Genomic DNA, 18,218 nt, shown 5'->3' with positions numbered 1-18,218 from the left:
GATTAATTCAAGCAATAATTAACGATGAAACTCTTGTCAATAAACAACGATTTCTCGATTATTACAAAATAACAGAAGCTGAATTGCCAAATTATAAATTCCCCTGGTACAACGCAGACGAACTAAAAAAATCAACCACCAAAATCATCAATGAATTCTTTCACGACATACTCGCACAGCACAGGCGAACACTACCGGAGCCAACTATCCTCAGACACAACAATAACACCGAAGGGCAAGGCCGTCATGTATCCCCGGGCATCGTAAATATAACTTCAGTGGTCGCGGTCAATCTTGTGTGTGATGTCATCGATGGCAGTTACAGCACAGACACGACAGTATCAAATCAAGCCCAGCAAGGATTTATTCTTTATTCATTTACTCCGAAAGAACCACCTGGATTTCTGATTGTGCAAGAGCCAATCAATCCGGTCTATCTACGATGTCATAATCCATGGCTGACCAGAATAAATTTCACACTGACAGACCAGTCTGGGAATCCCCTTGATTTACGGAATGAAACACTACATATTAGTCTCCTGGTAAAGTCCTAAAAATCTTCGATTTTCGGGACTTTCATCGTAAAACTATTTTTCAATTAATAATATTATATTATAATAATGTCCCAAAAATCTTCGATTTTCAACGAAAATGCAAAGCATTTTCCAAAGACTTCCCAGAAATGCAAAGAATTTCCGAAAAAATGTGATGATGATTTCATTGATGATAGCAGTGACATCACCGACGACGACAGCAGTGATGTAACTGACGACGACATCAGTGATGTAACTGACGACGACAGCAGTGATGTCACTGACGACGATAGCACTGATGTAACTGACGATGATGTCACTGACATCACCGACGACGACGAAGACGATAGCAGTAATGTCACCGTCAACATAAAAAATATTTCAATAAATTATAAAAAATATAACATGACTCATGCATTTCACGAGATCGTCTCAATAAGATATTGCAGTAAAAATATTTTACTTTATATATATTTTCTGCAACACTGACAAATTCACTGAAATTTATGGGGTATTTACTAGTAAAAATCACAGAAATCGTCTGAAATTCACAAGCAAGTATTTTTTTTGTGCAAGCGAAATCGTGAAACGATTTTCCAGTAAAAATATTTTACTTTATATATATATTTTCTGCAACACTAACAAATTCACTGAAATTTATAGGGTGTTTACATGTAAAAATCACAGAAATCGTCTAATTTTTCAACCCTGATCGGGTATTAGCTAGTAAAAGTCAGTGCCGGTGACAGATTTCCTTGACTTTAGGGGGTCTTAGCTAGTAAAAGACAGTGTCATCGACAGATTTCCTTGCATTTTCCATCGCCAGTGACAGATTTCCTTGACTTTAGGGGGTCTTAGCTAGCAAAAGTCACTGAAATCGACAAATTTCCTTGATGCTATACAAATAAACAATTGCAAATCCCGCAGAAATCCCAGAGACATTTCAGTTAGCTCAGTTATTATAATGCTTTTCCTGCCATCACAGATTTCCTTGACCCGATGGGGTATTTACTAGTAAAAGTCAATGACATCGACAGATTTCCTTGACTTTATGAGGTATTTGCTAGTAAAAGTCAGCGTCGGCGACATATTTCCTTGACTTTATGAGGTATTTGCTAGTAAAAGTCAGCGTCGGCGACAGATTTCCTTGACTTTATGGGGTATTTGCTAGTAAAAGTCAGCGTCGGCGACAGATTTCCTTGACCCGATGGGGTATTTTCTAGTAAAAATCACAGAAATTTACAATTAATCAAGCAAGTATCATATAATGTATCACCACGTGAAATGTTTCGTATATGATAAAGTACTTCTTGATAACGCTGTCAGAACCGGAAAAGTTACCCCGGTAAAAATAATTGTTGATATATACGGTCATGACGATTTTATACTGACTGATGCACAACTGAAAGTATTCATAAAAGATCATGTTGTGATCGCGCATTGCGATGCACATCAAATCCTCGAGTATATATGCTTATTTAGATGGTTAGATTTATATAAATCTCAAATATGTACAACCACATAAATGTTTTTGTGTATGACAAACAAGCACTCGAGCAAGCAGTCAAGGCTGCATTTGCACAAGAAGAAATTAACGTTAAATTGCTCATTGATGAATACGGAGAAGAAGATTTCTTACTAACACAGCAACAGTTAGATAGTCTCAGACGCGAGCATATTACCGCAATAGTATGTGACAGAGATCAAATTCTCAATTATGCACATTCCTGCATTGAACCCAACCAACTAATCACCCTGAGTTCATCTCCTTGACTTTGTCACCTTGATTTCATCCTTGACTCTGTCAAGGGGGGGGGGGGGGTAAAAAAAAGTAATATATTTTTTTTTTACTTTCGATTTCACTTCCAAGTAATTGACAAAGTCAAGGAGAGGTATTTACTTCCTCGTCGTCCTTAATTTCGTCATTGACTTTGTCATCGCTGACTTTGTCAAGGGACATACAATTTTTCAATTGTCTAACGCGATTATTTATTATCTTTTTTCTTTCATACTCGGCTGCCAATGCCAGCCTGATCTTTTCAATTGCACGAGACAATGGAACAAATTCATTTATTTGTGCTTCTTCTACGCTGGCCAGCGATTTATACAAATTATTTTGGATCATCTTTATGAATCGATATTGAGCAGGAAGAATATAACGCCCTGCGCATTTAGCTTCATATAATGATTCAAAATCAGACAGAATTGTTTCAGGATTTAGTGATATATTAAATCCTTGTTTTTCTAATTTTTTAATAGCATCAATCACATTATTGATATTTTCGTGATTCATATTTATATAAATATTATATCTTTAAAATAAAAAAAAAAACATCACATCTCCTTGAGTCTCTAGGGTGTCTTAACTCAGGAGCGGAAACACGACCCCCAATGAGCCCCTAACCTGTCCAATAACAGTCTAGAGAGCCCAGAGGGTGTGTTTGCGAACGACGAGACATTCCCCATTTGTGAACCCCTAGCTTACCATTTGATATGCTAGCAAGGTTCATATAGGGACAACAAATAACATATAACTTATCCTAGGTACTTAATTCTAACTTATCTTAAGACGGTACAACATATAGACAGCACAGACAGATGCGGAGTTATATTCTACGTCCAACAAAGTTGCACCCCCTCCCCCAAAATCAATCCCGTTGGGTGGTAAAAGACCACCCCTGACGGGGCGATAACGGAGAAAGTTGAGCAACTTCGTTGGGTTTCGAAACCCCGTATATTATTCGGACGATATCGTATATAAACCGACTAATACTTGGAAGTTCAAAAATAGCTCAGCGTGATTTGTTTAAAATGTTTTTTCTTAAATATGATCGTGTTGAAAATACAGATGTACCATAACCCCGAACAAGTGTAATAAAATAAAGATTCCATCCTTGATTTCATCAAGGAAAAAAAAGATAAATACGCGTTTGTCCCTGACTTTGTCATTCTTGACGCTGTCCCCCTTGATTTTATCAAGGTGACAAAATAAAGGGAAGTTATTTACTTCCTTGTACACAGAAAACCGTCTGCTCGTACCTGTGAACGCGGAAATGTTATAGCGCGCTGTCATCCTTGACTTTGTCAAGGTGACAAGGGGGAAATAATTGTATCATTGACTTTTACGCAGTCGCTGTAGAGTTATCTACATAAGAAAATATGATCCTGCTATCAAACTTACTTGAAAAAGTTGATTTGATGATATTTTCTGCAACACGTTGGACCGAAGCCCTACAAATACCGAAATACTTGGCAGCTACATATATTGATTGAAATATTATTTCTTCATTTGTATCTAAATTTATGGATACAACTTTCTTGGCGCTATTATTGTTACAGCCAGTATTACCAGCCCTACAATTTTGGCTCTGCGTCACAACCCTCAGATTGGATAAACTGTTGTCGGTTTTGACGCCATTGATGTGATCGATCACAAGACCGTCTTTGATTATCCCAAAGAAACACTCGTGCACAAACCTATGATTATAATAACGTTTCTTTCCAGCAGTAAATCTTAGATAACCAGATTTTTCAACGACACCAACTGGTTTTTTCAATTTACGATGTCTCACTATTCCCTCGAGAGATGCTTCATAATTCTTAATGGTTGGATGTGGGACAAATTCTTGATTCATTTATATAATAATATATTTGTCTAATTTATAATTTGTCTGAAAACTTAGTTATATAATCACTCTCGGATTTCAGCGCATCTCCATTATTTTTTTTATTGTAATATCGATTGAGTTCACGGTATCGCTTTCCTCCGCATCCTGCACATAACTGTGTTTTATCCCTGACCCCAATGCCACATCGCAGGCATGGTATAGGTCCTGTGCTTCCTCGTTTGATGCTTTGTATGTGTTCACCGCAGAATTCCTTCCTGTAGGGCTTATTACAGACTGTTACAGATCCAACGTTTAACCACTTGCAGTTATTCATTTGTATATATAATATTTCTTATTTAAATACTTGTCTTAAATATAATATGAAGGAGTTATTTGGCGTCGGGAGATTCGATCTTGACAGACTAAACAGAGACTCACGACGACGAAATCTAACTGATCTATTTAATATTATCAGGAATGCCAAAAAAGAATTCCGCGACGACGGCGCATCTCATGTATGGTCGTCATTTAAAATTATCCGTAACATTGACGAAGTCAATGTCGTTGATAAAATAAAGGATGATGAAGTCAATGTCGTTGTTAAAATCAAGGATGATGAAGTCAATGTTGTTGACTCTACAATGAATGATGCACGAGCGAAAAAAATTATTGATTATCTTCCCCTTGATAAACATCAACGCGGTAAGAAATATTTTTTCAGAATAAAATTTATTGTGCAAACAGATTCCGATATATGGATTATCCGTGACAAACTCGACCCTGTTCTTCCTAACGGAAAGACCATTCTGTTAAGTAGAGATTCCAAACCAGGAATGCTGACCGGGATTGATAAACCATATTACGCTCGAGCGTATCCTGTAACCGCAGTCATTTATGGAATCTATCCGGTAAAAAAGCCAAAAATTGATAAACTCACCCCGATGAGAACGACTTCGTCGTTGGCGTTAAATTGTGTAGCCGAGCGAGTAATGGAACATTTTAAAAACGCAAAACGAGGAAACGGTTTAACCGATCTGCGACGTGAAAAAATAGCAGCATGGGCTGAGCAAGTCAAGGATACTGGGGCATCAATAAATGATGTTGCTGTGCTATCAAGTAAATTAAAATTTTCAATAACAGTAAAAACACTAACCGGGGAAATATTACATAATTCGAAGCATTATAAAAAGTCAGGATCGCCGATTGAAATTATTGATCATAACTCTCATGCCTGGACTGATGCAGTTACAATATTTCCACGAGATCGTGTTGTAAAACTTTACTCGGAAAACATATTTGATGTTATTTACACACTGAGTAAAACCGACCCTGTGTCAGTGTGGTTATTTAAGAGTTCCGAAGATGGCGAATATGATCAATTTGTAAAACCCAACGGTGAATTATACTGGACGGAGTCGTTGCAACAACAAATGAAAAAACTCGCAGAGAAATATGTGAAAATCGAAGAAAACATTGAGCAGTTATTGGTTAATTGTTTTACAGTTCCAAGTGTTGCCGCTCACGCCGCAAGAGAAAGAAATTCGTGGAGACCAACCCGAAGTCAGTTTCTTTCGGATATACAATTGAGTTGTGTCGAGTATGGACATGGCGGGTTGTGGAATACCCGGTATGACTACCGGGATATGATTTCCGTGGATATGATTGCTTGCTACCCAGGAAGCTTTCTCGGGATGGGCGAGTGTCGCGAATACTTTAAGCGATTTGGACATCCCACGAACTCGATGACACGAGTTGCTATAAACGGTCCTTTACCCGACTTTGATTTGACAGGATTTGCTCGTGTGACTTCGTTTGAATTCGCCGTGGGACTTCATCCGTGCTGTTATGTTTGGTTTGGCAGACACTTCAGTGAAAAGCGCTGGGTACCAATAGTGTTATTGCGATATATGCTTGACAGCCGAATACTGGTATCGTTGACTGTCAGTGAAGCAATCATATCATATCAACCGCAGACCTCAGTTTGGTTGCCAACACCGGAGCGTATCAGTCTCGATGATGTTATTAGCGAGTATGCACGAGAGAGTCCAAATACTCCCATGGATGTCATTATTAAAGAAGCTTCTAAAGTTCTCAAGATCAAACATAGCAATAGTGAAAAAACAGCAAAAGATCTTGGACGAAGAATAATTGGTAAATTTACTCAAGGTGCTGCATATGATCACAAACTACATCACTCGCGACTGATTATCGATGATGCTGAATTGGATTTTATAACTGCTGACGCTGTTGCGAGAAATATATTTTGTAATCGGGAGGACGCTTACTTGTCCGACGGGAAAAAGTTCGGCACAATTGTAAGTTATATCGATGGAGAATCGCCTCAATACACACATCTAAGATCTTCAATGCTGGCTTATGCTTCCATAAATTTGCTATCAATGATAAATCGATTTCCTGACACCGCAGTTAGAGTTGCAACGGATTCATTTTATCTAAGTAAAAGATACTTAGAATCACTGGCTTTTACAAGCAACGATGAATGGAGTTCGTGGAGAATAAAAGCGGAGATGTTACATGAATATTGTGAATCCGCTGATGTTGCAATTAAGGATGATTATTGTAAATTATCAGAAATGTCAACGACATTGACAAAGTCAATGTTGCCATCTGTGTATGATCCAATCACTAGACACAAAACCGTTTATTTAAACGGGCCGGGTGGGTCTGGTAAGACAACTCGAGCGATAGAATTATTTGGAAAATCCGATATGATTGTGCTAACACCTACACATAGGCTTGCCAGGGAGATGAAGCAACGAGGAGTCAATTCTTGTACTTATCACAGCTTTTTCAAATACAGCGACGGTGTGTGGACGTCAGATCGAATGGGAACAAAATATATTCCCGAGAAAATAATTTGGGATGAGATATGTACGGTGCCCTTGGAAACGTTAAAAACATTTCTTGATTGGCTGCTAACGAAAAATACTGCAGTGATAATGTGCGGCGATCACGGTCAACCACCTCCGTTTGTCGGCGCATCTCCACATGATTGGTTAAAAGATTTTGTTGATTATTACGAAGAAGTGTCTGATGATCATAGAGCACTTGATGCAACGTTGAAAGAATTTAGAACATTAATCAGATTACAACCAAATAAAATTCAATGTGAAATTATGCGCGAGATGATTCCTGAAACTTCAATGAGCGACTTTTGGAGCTCGTGGAAACCAGACGATTTGATAGTGGCAAATAGAAAGATAGTCAGAGACACACTTCAACAGCAGTTATTTCAATTACAACAAGAAAAGTTTCCAATGCTGCCAGTGCCGTTATGTTGTAAACCAGCTGATACGCGATTACAAAATATAGATGTTGATATACCAGGGCGCCTGACTGCGTCAGAGTCCGGGAAACAGAATTTAGTATTGAATGATATTGTGTTAGTTAATATTAATGCTGTCAAAGACGCACTAAAAATGAATAAATCTCCGTGGACGCTAGGATACGCAATGACAATTCATTTATCTCAAGGACTAACTATCAGTGATGCAACTGTCTGGATTGTTGATGATCGAATCGAATGGTCAAACCTAGTCTACTTGGCTGTGTCCAGAGTCAGAAGAATATCTCAACTGCGAAGAATTGTCTTGGAAGAGTCAGTAACTAATAAAATTAATAATGAAAACAACATCATCACCGATGGTGATGTAATAAAAAGAAAACTCGCCGGTTACAAACAGAGTGACAAAAAAAATAATCGCGACTTCGACCTTGATGTTGACTTCGTTGTTGCTCTGAAACAACAGCAGAATAATCACTGCGCGAGCTGTAATTGTATAATGCTATGGCAGTACTCGAGTAATAATCCAAGACAATTCACCGTAGACAGAAAAGATAACAATCGCGGTCATACACGCGATAATATCATGTTGACCTGTGTTGAGTGCAATCGACGTAGAGGCGCTAGCGCTAGTTAAGTGATCGCGGTGGTAATTGCGTATCCTCAGGAATCACCTGTAATTGCTCACGTGTGAATCCACGTTGAGGAGCAGTTAAATCCAACCTGTAGATTGCTGGTCTACCAGTAGATCTTGTCACGGTGGATATCTTGTGTGGTAACACTCCAAACAGGATCAGTCGCTCTAGTTTACCACCTTCAAGTTCACCCGGTTCATATAAATATCTAACTGTAACATCACCCAGTATTTTTTGTTTTTCTTTCTTTCGTGGTATTTTTTTTTTTTTTGAAAAACACCTTGTGTTTTCGTGATTGCGATGGCAGGTTTCACGTTGGTTGTTCGTGTAATCTCATTATTTAGCGCAGCTATCACGCTTGGTAATCTTGCAACCCATTCGCACGATCTCGTATCCTGAATAAATTCCTTCGCGTATTGATATCCAAATAACCGCTCAGCAAGTGTTCGATTGAATCGCTCAACAATTGCCTGATCGCGATGAATTTCAGTATGCCCTCGTCTGATGGTGACGTTATGTTGCTTCATCAACGATGATACTGCACCCTGAAATTCTTTGCCAGGATCAACCTGTAATAGATTTGGCCATCGCAAACCACGTTGATAAATTCGTTCAAACGCAGAAGCAACCTCAGATGCTGTTTTAGTCGTTAACGGTTCCGCATCTTTGTATCTACTTGCAACATCAACTACAGTTAACGCGTACTTGTATGTACGTCTTCGGATAGTATCATGTGGCAGAAATAATATATCAGCCTGATGAACTTCATTTGGCACACTAACATCAAAATGCGCAAAGTGAATTTGTTTAGGGCGCGGTAGATAAATTTGCCATATTGCCTGTAGGGATAACCAATTTTTAGCAGTAACTTTTGTAACTTTTGCTGCTTCAGCGAGTTTACTAACTGCTGCGCTACCTCTCCAATATCCCTTTGGGGAATAATAAATCGACTCCATTATATTACAGCACCTAGCGCTAATTTACCTTTCATTGCAGATTTTATTAACCAGGATGCTAACCTTTCCTTGAAAGATTTATCAGTGATGGCATTTAACGCATGAATTAACTTCATGTCCGCGAGATGGCGCTGTTGCAAATCCTTACTTCGGTAAGCTACATCATGCGCATGACACGCCTTATCAATAGCATTTATCGGATACTCACCTGGATTTGGCTGATCCTGAGCATCAAGTCTGATATCAAGTCGGGTTCCAGGACCACAGTAATTATATCCTGGAAGATGTTTTTCTCCTGGGTATTTAGCCCACGGTGTTCCTGGTAACTTGGCTAAATTGGCTGCGATATCACCTCCCTTTTTTAAAAAATAAATTTAAACTTTTTTATGCAACATCGTTCACACTTGCCTGTAAGCGCTTGTCGATTATTTTTTGTTGTAATTGTTGTCATATCCGCAGTTGGGGTACGTGCACGACATTTCACACAATATAAATTCATATTATTTTTATGATATATCTAATGGAGATTACTGACTTTTCTGCGTCAAAGCGACGAGAGCCAATTAAACATAACTCAGTACTACCAAATTCTGTTCGAATGATTATTATAGGCCCATCTGGGTCGGGTAAGACACAGTTGTTACTTAATTTAATAACGAAGTGGATGAAGTGGGATAAATTATATTTGATAGCACCGTCAGTGGACGATCAGCGATGCTACAGCGTGTTAAAAGATTTTAACGAAAGCGCAAAATCGATAAGTAAAGAAGATGTTGTTGATTTTATAACTGATATTGATAAAGCACCGAGTATCGATGACATTGATGGGAGTATTGATAATTTAGTCGTATACGACGATGTGATGTTGGACAAACAATCAAACCCTGCCAGGATATTTTCACGTGGACGACACAAAAACACTGATGTGATTTATGTAACTCAACGGTATACACAAATACCAAAAGTGATCAGAGATAACTGTAACGTTCTCGCGGTATTTAACGGCGTTGACGCACACACGTTACGAAATATTCATCAGACTTGGTGCAGCGGTGACATGGACATAAACAAATTCAGAAATTTCTTTAGTCGTGCTCAGGCAAAACCACACGGATTTGTAACGATAAATTTACATGATCCTCGGACACGGTATCGAGTTGGGTTAGATACAATTTTTAGTTAGAAATCCTAGGATTTTTAGAATACTTTGTATTTCTAGCAGCAGAGAGACTGAAACAACACCGAATGTTTCGTCTAGTAGACCCTTGTATCGAGAAGTAGTTATATAGGTAGACATTTTTCATGAGATAACCCTTCTGGTCAGCGAAGAAAGCCTATTTATCAGTGTTTTCTGACTAGAAGGGTTTATTTTGTGAAGACAATACTTCTGTCAAGAGTGTTTTCGATAGAAGGTTCTGTTTGACGAAATAGTTGGTGGGCTCAGTCTCTCTGCTGCTCACTAGCTAGCATGCAAGTCCACAAAAGTGTGTGTGTGTGTGTGTGTGTGAGTGATTTAGAATATTAACGTAGCTTTCACGATGTTTAGTCATATCGCTATGGTCTCTGCAGTGTTGCATTTCATAGAGATGTCTAGCACTGGGGCATCATGCCGCAGACATGTTGCCTAATATCCCACCTGTCACATTAGCGCGATTCCAGGCCGACCTGTCCTGATATTAGCTTCTAAAACGTTGTGCGCCACGCAAGAAAGAGATTAGTACGATTTTTGTGTCTTTGGAATGACCATTTCGGGTTTGATCTCTCAACCTCCTGCATCCTAGGTAGATGTTCTAACCAGTCAGACCATCAGAGCGGTCCACACAACTGAGAGAGGGATGTAAAATTCGCGACATTTTACTGAACGTCGATGTATAGATACAATACAGAAACTCTCGAGCACATTAACTAACACCGGGTTGTGTTAAATATCTCATGTTTATGTTCTGCAAATTTCTAACCATGCGATCCTAACTACCGTATTTTCCCGCATATATCCCGCGGGTTATACCAGATTTTACAAACCCCGCAGGGGGGGGGGGGTGCGGGTTATATAAGGGTGCTGGCTATATCACAAATTTTTTTACATGTAATAATATTTCAATATATTGTTTGAAAAACATAACTACATAACTTATATATTGTTCTAGTTTTGTTTTGCTAGGGTTGGATATTATGGCTACTACGGTGACTTCACAACAACTTACGGTATCGGGACCAAATCAACATTTCGGGATAAAAACTTAAAATTTCGTATCCGTCATGTTTTCATAATCAATATTTTCTGTTTCCAATTGAAATAACTACCTAATTTTACATATTTTAATGATAAAAATTAAAAACACGTGTTTTGTTGTTTATCTTGTCGACTCGTCTCAAAAAGACCGCTTCCGACGATTGAAAACAAAGACATTATAAATAGCAAAGATGAAGACAAAGAATCAAACTTTATTTTCTTTGGGTGATATTATTTTGCTATAAACTATGGGTATACTAATGAGTAATAACTTGAATCTTGATAATAAAATTTAAAACTAATAATATCATAATTAATTATCTGGTTCATCTTCATCACTGGCGGCAACACTGAAACCCTCAAAATCCTCATTAATGTCACTGTCGTTGTCCAGAATGTCAAGAGCATTCTGAAGGCGCAGCTCGGTGACATGTTGATCCTCTTCTTCTTCGTCAGTATTGTCGGAACTTGCTGCAGCTTCAACAGGAGGAGGGATCAATCCAGCTTTGACGAATCCATTTCGCATCGTTTCCGGTTTTATTTTGTTCCAAGCTGTCACAATCCACTTGCACACTTCTACATATGTTGCCCTGCGTTGTCTGCCTGCTGGGGTGAACGAATGTTCCCCATTCGCCATCCAATTTTCCCATTCCGCGCGCACGTAAGTTTTGAAGGGATGGTTGACAGCAATATCCAGGGGCTGCAACTTGCACGTTAGACCTCCAGGGATTACGGCAATATGCGTACCACAAGAGTTTATAACTGCTTGAACTTCTGTTTCTTTGTGTGCCGCCATCGAATCAAAAATCAACAGAGATCTCGGGGAGAAAAATCCCCCAGGCCTGGCTCGATAACATTTATCGATCCAGATTTTCATTACATCACAGTTCATCCATCCTTTTTTGTTGCAATGGACAACAATGCCTGAAGGTAGTTTCTCACGAGGCATTGTCACCCGCTTGAAAATCACCATAGGTTTAATTTTCACTCCATTTGCAGCACAAGCCAGTACAACCGTGAAAGAGGTTCGCTCGTGCCCGGTTGTTGCCACTTTAACGGTTTTAACGCCGACTTCGTCCACCGACCTTGTTGCCAGAATGTCGAAACACATCGGTACTTCGTCCATATTAATAATGGCAGAATGGGGAAGGTCAAGCTTCTGAATTTCCCTGGCGACGAATTCACGAAAATCATCCATCTTCTTCTCCCAATTCTCGGGTAGACGTTGGCCGACGGTCGTTCGTGTTCTGATTGACAATTAGTTACTCTTCATAAATTTATATACCCAATGCACTCCTCCTTTAAAATCATCAATGTGCTTCTCTGCTGCCATGAGTTTGGCCTTCAGTTTGATGGCAACTGTCGAGACTGGTCGGTTGTTTTCCCGCTGGGCCACGATCCACTGCTTCAGGTCAGCTTCAAGGTGAGGCCATTTTCCTTTAGGTCCGCGACGAGCACGTTTTCGTGGATTCATCTTCTCCAACGTTCCTTTTTCTTTTCTCCAACCTCGGATTACACTCTCATCAATATCAAATTTTCTGCCCGTGGCTCTATTGCCATGCACTTCAGCATACGCAATGGCAGTTAGCTTGAAGTCGTCTGTGTAAGACTTTCGTTTTGGCATTTTTTAAATTAAACAGAAAGAAATTATTTAAACTCGAATCTACAATTAAAAAGAATACAAGATTATTTAGAAATGTCCGCGTTTATGTAGCCTGTAGTTGAGGCACAGCTCCTATGGACAGCCTACGCGCACAAGCACTGTGTACCGAGCCTGAATACCGGTAGTTAATTGACGTCATGCGAGCTACATTCGAAATTTACAATTGTGGCATTCAGCCTCAGGACCTCACACCATTGCATATCCGGCTCACAAGTACCTGGCTTCAAAATTCAAATCTGCCGGCTGCCAGCCGGAATATAGTGGAGGCAGGGTGACTAACTTGAACTGATGCAGAGGGATGAATATGGACCGAGGCCGACTGACTTGATAGCATATATACAAATTTGCATGTTGGGCGGGTGAGTGAAAATGTAGTAGTTGTAGTATCGTTCGTCATCCACGTGTGAGCATTGACGAATTCGGTCCTTCTAAAAACAGTAATGGTAGACAATGTGAACATACACAAAAAAGTTCATCAATCTATGGTTGCAGGTTATACAAAGGTGCGGGTTATTCCAACGATTTTTTACACAAAACCCCAAAACCCGCGGGCTATATTAGGGTGCGGATTATCTGCGTCTGCGGGATATATGCGGGAAAATACGGTAAACACATTTATCAACACCTTACTTGGCATTTACATGAAGTGAATTCCTCTTCTGCATGCATGGCTACAATTTATTTTATCAATTGTATATGTCATTTCCATCCTGCAGTCAATTTCAAGCTCCATCTTGTATTTTCTCACGCAGGAGACGCGTGTCGCCATTTTGGAGGCGAGTAGGTGTTAATTGTTAAGTGCATCGTGTGTTTTTCTTTGACAGATGTGTGTTTGAAGGAAAATAAATGCACTGGTCTATATTGATAACTATAAGGTAGATCTAGTTCAAAGCGTGATTGATTGTCACGAAATATACCACCCACAGTGGTCGTTTATTATATTTTATGTGCATAATAATTTGAAGAGACTCGATACATACTGCTTGGAAAACAATCCGATGGACAAAATAAGTATTCTCAAATTACTCTTCAAAATTGGATTTTCAAATATGTTGATGCATGTCACTGAATGGGGGGGGTGACAATATGGAAATTGTTAAATAAATGGACAAAATAAGCTTCCAAAAGTCCTTCAGTTATTAAGTAGTAGCAAATCATTACAAACAGACTTAGTTTAATTATCTCTCTCTCTCTCTCTCTCTCTTTCTCCAGAATATGTTGTACACGCACACACACACGCACACACACACACACACACACACACACACACACATATATATATATATATATATATATATATATATATATATATAATTTTAATGTCGGCTTATGGTTGTAAGGTGCTAAAAGAGATATAAAAGAAGCACACTTTTTGATAATTATAATCATTTCCTTAAAATATAGCATGTGTTCTACTTTTACTCTTACTAACGATGAAATATCATGTTTAAGGCAAGCTCAAATCTTAAAATGGTAAATTTAACTTCCGCTCATATTGGCCCATGCAAACTGACCTTAATAAGCCTTGTAAATCACTGATGAGATGCAAGTATGGAATGTCTTACCTGTCGTACAATTATTACACTGCAACGCAATAAAACAATTAAGCATGATTATATGCAAATGTGGATTGTCTTACCTGTCATATAATTATGATTATAACTACAAAGCTGGAAATCAAAGACGAAGGAGACTACATATGCCGCGCTAATAATAATAATAATAACTATAATAATAATCATAAATGGAATTTAGTATTTTAATACCAAACATGTTAAAATATACAGTAATTATTGATATCATCATATAATGTACATTGTTATACACTCCTTAAGAGGGCCTCAAGGGAGAACAGTCCTTAACTAATTAGTCACCCTCTATAAATAAAGCATTATTATTATTATTATTATTATTATTATTATTATTATTATCTTCATTTATTACAGTGAAAGCACTTACACAGGAATATATATATATATATATATATATGGAAAGTCTTACCTGAAATATAATTATCCTGTGGTACCAGAATGAAATAATTAGAGAGGATTGCTTGTAACTTTAAAATGCCTTAAAAGTCATCTAATTTTCCTTTTGTACCACTGTTTTCCCAGTTTATCTAATATACCAGATACCTAATACAATAACTAAGCAGGAAAAAGATTTTCCAATAACTTAAACAACAGCTGGAGGATCATTGCAAAAAGTCACGTGATATCAACGCGCACTCAACATGTTTACATCAGTAGTGTGCTAAAGACAATGCTCGGTAAGGTCAAGGTTAGCGCCGAGAATATTAAATAAACTACATCCGTGTCATACCAATACAAACAGATATTTACATAGAAATCATAATCACACCCTATTATAATAATCATATATATATATATATATATATATATATATATATATATATATGCATCAATGTTAATTCTTTTCTCGTACGCATTTCACTCAGGGCATAGCATTGTTAGTATATTCATATGATATTTGATATTGTTAGTAATTAGTTTTATAAACAATCACACCCATCTACAATATAAAAATATACTTGGTCAGACACTGGCACTTTATTTCAAATATTTTTCACTATTACATTTGCATCATCATCAGCAGTGATCAATAGAGCTGATACTAAAGAGATAAGATATTGTGTTGCAAGAATACAAAATGAATGTACAGCTTCATTATTAATATGAAATTTCTTGGTATTCGGTAAAATGGTAAATAAATATGGTTTTTCTTAAATGTTTGTATAGAGGGCATGAACAACGGCAGAGGAAGTCAAGAATGGCTAGTTGTATTGTATAGTCAATTGACACTAGTGGAAGTCAAGAATGGCTAGTTGTGTTGTATAGTCTATTGACACTATTCGAAGTCAAGAATGGCTAGTTGTATTGTATAGTCTATTGACACTAGTGGAAGTCAAGAATGGCTAGTTGTATTGTATGGTCTATTGACACTAGTGGAAGTCAAGAGTGGCTAGTTGTATTGTAATTTATTGACACTAGCGGAAGTCAAGAATGGCTAGTTTTATTGTATGGTGTATTGACACTATCTGTTAGCGTAACTCGATAATTGTCGATTTATTGCAATTTCAAGTACAAGGAAATGTCCCTATTGGACGCTTTGTTATTTCAAACTTTCGATTATAATGCGACAGTGGCGTGTCTTCCGATTTTTTTACAAACCATTTTCCCGATTAATATTTTAATTACTGCAAAGTTTAATACCCAACGAGAATGGTAGTTCCATTTCCTAATCAGATGAAATTTGATGTTTATATGAGTAAAAGTTATTTGTAAATATATCACTGCACTTTGTTATCAGCTTTATATATTTAATGACATTATTTCTTAACATCAGTTAATGCATATGGAATCATCAACGATAACGTTAAACTCTTTATCTAATTCGTCTCCGTTGCTCTGTCAGATTTGTATTAGAAACACTTTTGATCAGTACCACAAACATGTTGTCGAACTCCACCAAAACTGAATGTTAAATGCATAATATAGATTTATCCCTACGCAATATCTTTCATAAACGTTACCATAAAGCTATACCAATATGATAAAGTAAGGTTCGGTCCTTCTTTTGACCGAACAATGTGAGCCAAGGCCTGGCAAAAAGGGTGAGGGCTGGCCGATAGGTTGGATATATCATCGTCTATTAAAACATAAAGACGACCGAACTTTAAAGGTGTCCTGAATGAGCGAATATAACGCTTACTGAAATTTCCATAGAGAAAGGATGTGCAAATATGCGAAGCTATAATCCATCAAAGGGAGTACATGGATAGGATATCCTTCGATGGGATTCTCACGAGAGGATTGTTCTGGTAATGGTTGATGAGCCTTCCCGCAAATCTGTTTAGACATGTTGGACTTGTCAAGGAGCAGACATGTCATCAGATGTCATCAGATGATAGTTTGGTTCTATGCAAAAATGAAGCCATTACAAAAATGAACACGGCGACAGACACTGAAGCAATAAACCGGAGCAAAAAGGTGCATCATAAGTGAAACATTTAAGGCAGGTATTCAACAAAAACTGAAGATGGTGAACAAAAACATACATAGGCTAAATGCAGCTACACTGGAGGTGATGAGAGCCTCACAAGTCGTGGATCTTGGTTAAGACATACTCAGATCAGATGCATGCCGAATACCGACGGCTGTGTAATGAAGTAAGGAAATTTACTAGGCAACATAAAGAGACGTGTCCGCCGAATGAATGTCCGGACACTTGACATTACGCTGGGGAAATAAATGTACGAAAGCATATAGAATGATTAAGCTTATAATACGAAAGTGGCACCCGATGCATTTAGCTATCCGAGATAAGACACAAGGAGGATGAAAAATACAAGAGGATGCCACAAATTGCGAAACTGTAAGTAATCTATAGCAAGATAATGGAAACAGCAGTGGAATAACAGCAAAACGTGAATGCTTGTCTCTGTCGTCCACGGATGACGAAGACAATATTCAATGCAAAGAAATCAATATAGAAATAAGAATAATAACGTGACTGATTACATCGCTGGTGAAATGGTCCAAGCAGTATGAGAAGTACTTACTAGAGAAATCCACAACATGTGCAAGCAAGAATGGCGAGAAGCAAGAAACCAGAAAAGTAAACACACTCTGCAATAGCGACAGCACCCACGAAAGGACACCCAGCCGAATTCAGTAACTATACGACGATAGCACTACTGGACCAGTTGAACAAGCTGCTGATGTTCATCTTTGAATGAATGAAAGCAAAAATTGAACCACATTTAGTTGAGAAGCGAACAGGAAGGATATCTGATTCTGACACTGACTGCAGAAAAGGTCTTGCTGAGGGACAGACACATATATGATTGTTTTATCCATTTCCAGAAAGACATCTATTCCTTACGACAAAATTTCATACGGGCAACATTTAATTCATACGGTATTGGTAGACGACTAATACAGATGCTGTCCTCGAGGTCGGCATTTACAAGTGGAAATAGGTTTAGCGTATCAGTGGGAACACGGCAAGGATAACCGATAGATGTAACTACTTTTTTACATACTTGGAAATGTCCTGAATGACATAAGGGGCAAAGAAATAAGAGCGTAGATATATGGCTGTTTCATGAACAATCTGAGGCTTGCTGGTCAAATGGACCATTTATTGGACCAAAGAAGAGTAGTACAGGAGGATGTGAATACCTTACAAACAGCAGTGGAAACATCAGACTAAAGAATACAATTGTACAATGTAAACACATGGTGTTCGGACGAGACGACATTC

The 18,218-nt window shown here is 38.1% G+C and overlaps 1 protein-coding gene across 7 annotated transcripts in view; it reads right to left on the bottom strand.

Annotated features, from left to right (window-relative positions):
- Positions 1-15,138, bottom strand: part of LOC149788776 (contactin-2-like) — a 77,136-nt gene extending 61,998 nt beyond the window's left edge. For 3 of the 7 annotated variants that reach the window (XM_089974873.1, XM_089974869.1, XM_089974875.1), the window contains exon 1: positions 14,934-15,137. The gene's annotated coding sequence lies outside the window, so the exon portion shown is untranslated. Of the gene's footprint in view, positions 1-9,244; positions 9,393-14,497; positions 14,517-14,933 lie in introns of all 7 variants that reach the window. The other 4 variants (XM_089974872.1, XM_089974871.1, XM_089974874.1 and 1 more) reach the window with 3 other exon arrangements.
- Between the last annotated feature and the right edge of the window lie 3,080 nt (positions 15,139-18,218).

Source organism: Sinohyriopsis cumingii, chromosome 11 (genome assembly GCF_028554795.1).
Source record: "Sinohyriopsis cumingii isolate HCF-2022 chromosome 11, ASM2855479v2, whole genome shotgun sequence".
NCBI lineage: Eukaryota > Metazoa > Mollusca > Bivalvia > Unionida > Unionidae > Sinohyriopsis > Sinohyriopsis cumingii.
Note: the sequence above shows the minus strand (reverse complement) of the source record. Positions and strands in the feature narration are given on the sequence as shown.